This window comes from Galeopterus variegatus, unplaced genomic scaffold, assembly GCF_000696425.1.
Source record: "Galeopterus variegatus unplaced genomic scaffold, G_variegatus-3.0.2 Scaffold31, whole genome shotgun sequence".
NCBI lineage: Eukaryota > Metazoa > Chordata > Mammalia > Dermoptera > Cynocephalidae > Galeopterus > Galeopterus variegatus.
The window spans coordinates 307,200-317,432 of NW_007726142.1; positions in this window are offsets into that span (position 1 = coordinate 307,200).

Genomic DNA, 10,233 nt, shown 5'->3' on the forward strand with positions numbered 1-10,233 from the left:
TTTTGTACTCTTCCCATTTTCAAAGTCTTCTTTCCCTTTAACTATACTTTACTTTGGCAATAAAAGTCATTATAAGATGGTAGTGGGACCTTAGCATACATGTGAACTGTATGAAATATAACTAGGAGGAAAGGAAGAAAAAGGGAGGAAAGATTAGTAGAGAAAAGAAGGAAGGAGAGGTGGAAGAGGCTGGAAAAACAACTGTTAACTTAACAATTGAGAAAATGTACATATAGAGCCAAACTTAGCTCAAAGAAAAGCACGTTGGGTATGGGAATATGTAACAAGGGTAAAAATTAAAATAGATATCTGCAGCTTTTTCTCTTCTTCCTTCTCCCTCCTATTCCTTTTTATTAAGGAAAATTTTTGTTAGTTTGATTTCTTATATTGTCCAACACTCTATAGAGTATAAATATAAATATAAGAACTGTAAGGCCCCATAGAAGACCCCAAAGGAGGCACTCCCTAAAACATGGCGCTTTTCTCTTCCGGGTCCTAACAATCTCGCTGGCGCCAAGGTGCAGCCTATCAGAAATCATTACCCGCCTCCGGCCAATCAACTACTGCCCCGTGTACTAACCACCCTCCCCCGGAACCCGGCTCTATATAAATGTATGCTTCTCCCTCAAATAAAGCGGAACTTCTCTGGTGAACCATCAGCTCGGGTTCCGTCTGTTTCTTTCAAGAACCCTGAGGGTACTGGATTATAATAACATGTTTCCAGAAAATGGGACGGGAAATAAGGACAAGAGCAAAACCAGTGTGGGGATGGGGAGAATTATTAAAGGATTTTGAGGGGGGAATAGGGTGTACTTAGCTGCATGCCAGAGGATTGGATTTTAGAGAAACAGAGGGGTAAATAACTGTTTCTTTTAGAAATTTTTGCTCGGTATTATACAGCATAATTTTCTGGTACCCTGTTCAAGAGACTTCATTAAAGGCATGTATTCTTTACTAAGAGAATTGGAATTTGACTTGTGATTCTTTTTGAATACAGTGCCTTGTGGAGATGAGCCTTATGACAGATGCAGCAGTTTGATTTGAAGTCCCCATGCAGCTCCTGGACCAAACTAGTGAAAGTAACAGAATTGCAGAAAGAAGGAGCAGTAGATGAGAAACTTAACTATGTACTGAGTTAAAGCAGGTTTCTGCAAGAACCTACATTCGAGGAGGAAGCAAACAGTGTATTATTTCATAAAAGCACCTAAATCTTAGAAAACTGGAAACAGAGAGTCTCAAGGGGAAAACAAATCTCTCCAGATGCTAAAACAACATTTATGCTAGAATCGTTATGGATCTTGCTGTGGCAAATGCTAAACCTCAATCCTCCAAAATCTAAACCTTTAAATTTTGCATTATAAACATGATTGTCTTCAAATTAATAATAATTACCATGCTAACAACAGTCAAGCAAGTTTTCTAGTATTTTTGTTGTTGTTATTCTTGTTTACTTTCTTGGGATTCTTATGACTCATCTTATTTGAAAATGTGATTGTTCGGAGGTGAAAAGAAAAAGTTATTTTTTATTCTATATTGAATTAAAATCATATTAACCAAGTCACCATATAGAAGTTTGGATAAAATTAATTAAAAATAATCGGGCTATGACTTATAATTTCCCATTGTAAAACTAATACTGTAGTTTACTTCTACTACTACCAATTAAAAAAAAAAGTAATGTTAGCAACATTTTTAGTGTTTATTGATGTGTATGTATTTAGGTATAATGTGTGCATTCATGTCTTTCATATATATATACACATACATATACATATATATATATACATATATATATATATATACACACACACACGTATTTCTTGTTACTTCCCTTCTAAGTTTAACCCAAGAAGGCTATGTTGAGTTTTTCTTGCATAAATCCTCGAGACAAATAATTCAGTCTTCTACACACAGAGTAAACTCAAATGTTGGTTCACATAGCATTGGAAAATTTTACTTCCAATAGTCTACATCAAAAGGAACTTTTTTCTTAATAATTGAGTCAGTTTTTAGAAATGCAAGTTCTGCTTTTAATGTTAAATCCACCGTAAAATAAGTTCAGAAACTATTTAAAGTCATCTGTTCCAAAATTTAACTATCAGTCAAAACTCGTTTTGAACATCAACATTATTTTTAATATATTGCCAACACTACTTATAATGCTTTGTATAGCACATTATAGATGTGTCTCTCATAGTGCATCATCTGCCGCACAAAATCGATCGATGAAAGTGGTTTCACTCTTTAAATATCAATAAAAGTTGACTTTGGTTTAGACATTTTAGAACTGTGAACTTTGATGCAATTTTATTTTTTTGGTTCAATTAAACCATTTGCCTATATTCCCTCATGTGGTATTAACCACTATTGTGCATCATTCCAAGTGCATTTTCATATAGCTATCATTCTAGTTAATTTATCTTGTCCTCCAGACAAGGATTAAATATTTATCCACTTAATATTTCAGTTAACTTGCATTCTCAGAAAGGATATGTAAGGTTATAGCAATGCCTACCTGTTTCTCAGAAATCTCTCATAAACTCTTTCCAGTATCGTGCAAGTCATAATATATAACAATGTCCTTTTGCCTATGTAATGCTGATAAAGTTCTGTCCCTGGAACATTTCTTCAAAATAATTATCACTTAATAATATATTTTATTATTGTTATATGTTTTATTATAGTTTATTATAGTTAGAATATGTGTTTTCATTTTAGGTTACTCAAATTAATCAAGTATCAGATTTTATGTAATTAAAATGTACAATTGCCTTTTGAGATCAAATTAATCACGCATGAATTAAAAAGATATTTCTGCATATCTAAGGCAAGGGTGACTATATGTCTTATTAAAAATTTAAGATTAAACAAACAAGATTGTTGTGATATTTATTACCTTATGATTAGATAGCACAGTTAAACTCAATGAGTGTAATGACTGAACAAATTCATGGAGTACTATGTTTAAAGTCTAAATGGATCTTTGGATGGAAAATCATAGCTTCAAGATGTGATCTTGGTTTTTGAGGAATTCCCATTTAAGAGTTTAAGTCAAATGCATTTTGAAATTCAAACAAATTGAGTATATGTTGAGGTTCTGTAGTACGGGCCTGTCTGAAGTTCTCTGTCAAGAGAATCAGCTTTTTAATTGATGGGCAGTTGCTATTTTCAAGGATAAAAATTTAACATTGGCAGGGGGAGGGACAATTTTGAATACTGCAAGATGTTTACTATTCAGATTGCCCCACACTTAAGCTTCCATTGAAAGTTGACTTCTAATACAGGTGTCTCCAATAAACAGTGAAGAAAAAAATAATGAGTTCTTCCATTAAAATTCAAACAAGGCTAAGCTTCTCAAATTGGCCATGAGTACTTACAAGATTATGCAAGTGTGTGCCTGGTGGTTATTAAAAGCATACAGGAAACATGTAGCACACCTTTCTAGAGGAAAAAATTTACACCTAATTTAAGGTAATTTGAAGCCTTATTTTCATATTAAAACATTATTGAATTATGGAATAGAATAAACTTTTGCAGAGATTTTAAAGGAAAAAAAAAGAAATATACATCAATCTTAGATATGTTACTCACCTCTGCTTGTAAAGATTTGTTAATGGAAAAGTGTGAGGAGCAATAGTCAAGATTAAGAATATCAAACAGCCAGCTATGCTGCCCATAGGGAGTAAAGGGTATATTGCTTATTGGGGTCGGATGCAAATTCACTAGGTGAGGAACAGATTGGGACAGAGCTGCTTTCAGCTGAATCTGCAGGGAAAGGGAGCAATATTCCTCTGTGATTTCAGTGATCTGAATCTGTGTTTTTTGCAGATATTGCGAACATAGAGAATCATGTATGTTGGGAATCAGAGCAAAAGAGAAGAAAAATTGAAATCATGTAGTTTACGGGAGGAATAGTTCATGAACACTCACAAAAGAAACCTGGAAATCATTGGCTGGAAAATTAGGGGTTGGAGTTTAGGAGCTAAACAACACTGTCAATTTTATCATGCCCCTTTATTTTCTGTAAAGCATATGTGGTCCATAGCAACACTGGTTTCAGTGATAACAGCAATAAACATTTCTGAACTGTGTATACAGTCAGAAGTATTGAGATAATTTTGTTTTAAACAGATTATAATATATAGAGATTATATCCCTTTTATGACATTAACAAAAAAAGTATAAATTGTACAATAAAAGCATCACCTTTTCATTATAGAGTTAATTGTGCAAAACTGAACATCTACTATTGAGTTTCTCATTCAATCACTTCATTTATTTGACACAAATGTTGGGAAACTATAATTTGCCAGGTGCTATGGTTAGCTCTGAGAACAGAAAAAAAAAAATCCAAAAAAACAAAACAAAACAGAAAAGACTAACCCTTCAATTCTACAGGTTTACAGCAGGGGTGCAGTCAAGCAGTAAGAGGAAAATCATACAATGACAATTGTTTCAGAATGATATGTTAATAACTGAGAAAAGTCAGCAAGTGGACTTAAATGTCACATTCTCTTGGCTAGGTGCCTAAGACAGCAACATCTCTTGGAAGCGCCCAACAACAGCTCTTAGAAAAGATAGTAACCACACATGCAAGAAGGAGGATGCCTTATTGATGGTCAAGCATACTTTGTTTCCTAGTGTTGAGAAATATGTTCTAGGGTGCGCCTCTGCTAAAGCTGCGGTGTTGATAAAATGTGAAAAGAAGCTGTCGTAATGACTTTTGGTGAAGCTGTACTCACACACACAGAAAGACAGGGAAACATCCAGATACACAGACTGACAAACATATTCTGTGAAATAGTCAGCTACTTTGAAAATGTGTCTAGTATAAAATGTCTGTCATGAGTTATCTGACGGCTATCATATCATTGATAGAGAAACTTAGTTGAAAACCATAGCCTCCAATTTAATCTGATTAAAATTCAACACAAAAGTTAAAAGATTTAGATTTGAAGCTCAAGTTCATTATCAAACTGCATTGTGATATTTAGTAATTTTTTAAACTTTTGTATTGCAAGCTTTCTAATTTTTTGAATTCTTGATGATTGTTATGAACTTATAAGGTCTAAATTCAATAGCTAATTTTATAAAGCTTCTGTAAAGATTTGATTACAAGCTGAGTTTTTAAAAGGTTCCATCAATAGTAGTAAAGAAACAATCTGTTTGATAAGAGCATGTTAATTATACTGAAATTAAATATACTCTGCTTCAGAACTGGTATGAAAGCAAGCCTAGAGACAGTATGAGATCTAGATTCATACTGTCCAAAGCATAATTATGAAAATAACATATTTACTAAGAGAAGTGATTCGCAAACTTTAACATGCATCAGAATCACCTGGAAGCTTGTTTAAAAACAATTTGCTAGAGACCAACCCCATAAATTCTGATTCAGGAGGTCTGGGATGGGGACAGACTGGGAACTAACTGGTTCCCAAGGGTACTGGTGTTAATGGTTCATCAACTACATTTTGAGAACCACTAAGAGTATTGTATTCAACTTACTTTGCACAATTAGAAACAAAACAAAACTTTAGAATATAATTATTATTTTATGTTTTATGTATGTATATTTCATGCTATGCCTATCATATATACACACAGCTATACCATATACATATATACATATTTATGTTTTTAATTTTATATATTGTATTAAGTTGTTTTAATTTTATCACTAAGGACCAATTCTCCTGAGGGAAAATAACGTACCCTCCGTTTATTTCTGTTGTTAAACAAAATAGTTTCAAAATATAAGGTTTATAAGGGATATTTGCCTTCAATGCTGTAGTATTTCCAGGAGATGCTATTCTCTGAGTAAAGAAAACACCAACTCATTTTTCACGCATGGAGCCTATCTCACCACCTGAAAATACTTGTATCTAATCAAATGGAGTACGAGAAAATTTAAATGTTGCAATTTATGTTTCTGACCTTGTGCATTTTTAAAAAATAAATCCAGTCATCTGTAAGCCACTCTGAAGGACTTAACTTTTAAGGTAACATTGAAATCAGTTATTTGTTAAACTTAATTATCTATAATTGTTCTCTCAGTGACCTGTTTAGTGCTTTCACATTTTTATACATAGAGTTTTAATAGACTGAGACACTTGTGAATTGGGTTATTGGCATATCTAAAAGCTTAATAAAATTACAAATTTAGAGCATTAAATGCCCAACCTTAATTATTTTGTAATTTTTCCAGATCACTAGTTATAAGGTTAGTTATAAAAAAAAATCTTATACTTTAGATCTTGGTGTATGTTTGTGTGGGTGTGTATCTCATATACAGAGTATATATACTCATGCATTAACATAATTACATAATAAATGAAAAAAGAAAAATGAAGAAAACAAATTTGAAAATCTTTCCAAGAAAAAGAAGTCTGTTTACACTGTAATATAAAACAATGTATCAGAACTACCTCCTTCCTTCATAATTTTTTTATGTTTGTCTTATTTTTCATATCAGCATCTCTGATTTATCCATTTAAAATTTTTATGTTATTTCACTTTTTGTTGCTTGTTTATTATCAGCATATATTTTTAGAATATTTTCTTTGGACTTTTTCTTTTAATCGAGAAGATTACATCTCAGTTTGTTAAAGAGAACCAGCTGTTTTCTTGAAAGATAATTTTCTGAAGCTGCTGTGTGCCATAATTACACTGCAATTACACAGCAATATCCATAAAAGCAGATGAGGATTCTATGTGTCCTTTTACCTCATTAGAAGTTGCAAAAATGATAGATGTAATCTATCCTAGTTTGACTATTGCCCTCTATTGGCAAATTCAAGTCCTGGCATAATCCAAAAGATAGCAGCAATAAAAACAGAAATAGATTTTTTGTGTGTGTATTTTTTGTTTGTTTGTTTTGTTTTATTTTTAAACAATAGTAACATCTTGGGTCACAAATCAACATCATCAAAAGTTTCAAAAACTTTTTCACAGTTGGAATTTAAAACATACCTTTAAAAGTTAGCTATTAAAAAAAAAAATCAGTAAAGCTAGTGTTATGTGAATTGGGTCTTTTCTCTAGCACCAAACTACAGAGCACTAATCTTTTCTCCCTCACTCAAAATCTACTTGAATCATATTTGTTTTTTTAGTACACAATCAGTTGGATCTTTTCTTTGTTCCCAGAACGTATCCTCCTAAGAAAATTGAGATTTTTAAGTGTCTTATCATTTCCAAAATCAGGAACTAATCATACTTTTATTATCATACTGATAAAAAGAAACTTGAATATTTAGTCATATGCAGAACAAAAATTTATTTCAATAAATTGCTGTGAAGAAGGATTTTCATTTTAGGACAGTCAATAAAATTTTACATATTATGAGTGAGATGGAAGATGTGAGAAAACCTGCTTCAAAAAACAGCTGAAACTATCTTGAGTTTTGCAACATTTAATGTGAGTTCTATGGTGGGAAAGGTGCACAAGTATAAATAAACATCATCTTTCACAGGTCTTTGGTTCTGACTGACAGATGAGGAACACAGTATTTTAATAATATTTATTTTGGCAGAAGTGGCAGGAAGTAATCTAATTTTGTAGCCAGTTGTGCAATCAGAGGAAAGAAATTTACGAGTCCTTTTATGACCTTCTAGGAATGAGAACTTTTGACAAACTTGAAAATTTTAAAAAGTAAAAATAAATTTTTTTCTGAATTTTATTATTGCCATTTACACCAGGTAAGCTGCTATCTTCTCATGTAATATTTTAATTTCATGATTGGCTGTGCAGCAAACTTAGATAAGTTTCCCTGCAAAGTTTCTGGACTGATATCAGATGTAGGAGTTGAGAACTGAAATTAGTTCGTTTCTCTGCCAACACTAACACAGATCTTGAAGCACGTTTCCTCAGATGCACTAAAATGGTGACAACCTAGCTAACCACTGGGGAAGTTTTCTGTATGAGAGCTCATATTCATTTAACAGCTTTGGCTTAGCATGATTCCACCTCAGTTGCCTCTTCCTTTGTCTAATTAATTACTCCATTGCCTGTTTGAGAAGAGGATTTATCTCACAAAACAGACAAATTTCAGGCAGAACCCATAGTATTGCAGAAAAGAAAAAATTATATGCCTGCTATGGTGTGTCTTGTTTCTTGTTCAACTCTTTTGCCAAATGTCTGTTTGCAACTATACAGCATTTTTGAAGTGGAACATAACTGCATAATTGACAGCTTCTTTTTCTTTCTCATAATTTCAGTCACTGACTGTGAACCATGTTGATTAGTCTTTACCAGTCGACAAAACTATGCAGGTTGCCCATTCAGTGAATAACCTTCCCAGTTGTCATGACAGGCACCTGGTAATATATAGGATTGGACTCTTCATTCTGTAATCTGTTAGTAGAGGAAAAAGTCCTTTTCCTCTGGCTTTCAACTAATTGGCTTATTTTCTTACTGCTAATATTTCTAAGCTGCATTTTAAGCATTTTTATTTATTCTTGATCATTGTTTCTCTTCATGTATTGATATTGTGATTAACTAAAAATATCCCTTGTAAAATATATAATTATAATTTATTCATTTAGTCATTCAACAGATATGTACTGGGTATTTATTGTGAGTCAGGCACTATTGTACCTGCTGTGGATATGGCCCTGAATAAAACAGACAAAACTTTCTGTCCCCTTGGAATTTACTTTCCAATGAAGGTTGTCAGAAAATAAACAATAAAGATTTACCATGTCAAGTGGTTCCAGCTTTTATAAGGAAAAATAAAGCACAGTATATCTGTTAGGATTCAAGCAGGAAAGCAGAACCACTTCAATTATGTAGAATAGGAGCTTATTATAGGCAATTAACACAGTAATTGACCTTACACAATTGTGGACGCTAATAAGGAATCCATTCAGGACTGTTGCCTTTCTATCTAGTGGTGGGTCTGAAGTCACTATTGGTCTTCAATGCTAGCAGTTGGGAAGAAAATCTGGATGTGAAGCAGGGAGAACAAGCACAACTGGAATCCATGAGAAGATACTAGAGTCTGAGTTTGTTTCTCAATACCTTCAGCCTTGATCACCTGCAGAAGAAGGTGTCACTCTTCCCCATGGAACTGCACACCTGTCTGGCCCAGGAATCAGAGAAGCTCCTGGTGCTGGTGACTGGGTAGAGGCAGGGGAGCTAGCTTCTGTGGCCCTGATTTCTGTTGCAGACAAATAAGATGAACTTTCTATAGGCACAAGATGAAGCAGTGCTGGCACCATGCACAGCCCTTACACATGTAAAAGCTACTATTCATTTCCACCTTTCAAGTCTCACACACACAAAAAAATTCTCTTGGGGCTAATCCAAACCCAGAATCATACAGGTAAGGAAATTTTGAGAGGCATAACCCCAATTTAGTTGAATGGATACAGTGCAAAACCGCATGCAGGTGGTGATGTCAAGTAAACAGTTGGATTCATTAGTATGGATTTCAGCAGAATTGTCTGGCTATCCACACACATAAGGGAGTCTTTGGCATAGAGATAGTACTGAAAGCTATAAGACTAGTTGAGGTCATCTAGAGTAAGAAAAAAGTAGAATCCTTTGTGACATTCCGAGGCTTAGCAGTCAGGGAGCTATGAAGTAACTGATTAAAAGGCTGTGAATGATAATTGAGTGAATAAGAAGAGAATCAGAGAGAAGTTTTTCAGAAACAAAAGAGGAATATGTGGCGAAAGGAGGGAGAAAGCGCACCTCTCCCAACTGCTAATGATTGGTGGAGTAAAATGAGGGCTGGGGTTGACACCACAACTGGGCAACATGGAGGTCACTGGTGGTTTTGTAAGAATTCTTTCTGAATGTGGTCATCTGATTGTGTTAGGTTCAAGAGAGAATGGGAGGAAAGATAATGCAAACAAGAGGCATTGTCAAGTATTTTGAGGCATTTTATTTGTAAAACAGAGCAGACTAATGGAAGAGCAGAGAGAAAAATGGGACCATACAAAGATTTTGTCTGTATATCTGTTTTAAGATTGAATAAGTTGTATTATATTCCAACATATTTACGTGCTGATGAGCATGTACCAGTAGAGAGAAAAACATCGATGAAATGGGAGAAATGGAAGCAATTTTAATGACAGGATTATCTATTCTAAAAGGATTTTTATGTCAAATTTGTAATATTGAGGAAAATAGCACTACGCTAAAAAAAAAAAATCTAAACTAAATTAAGTCTATGTCAGTATTATTTCCGATCCTGAGGTACGAGATAGATATGGGGGGGGGGGGGGGGG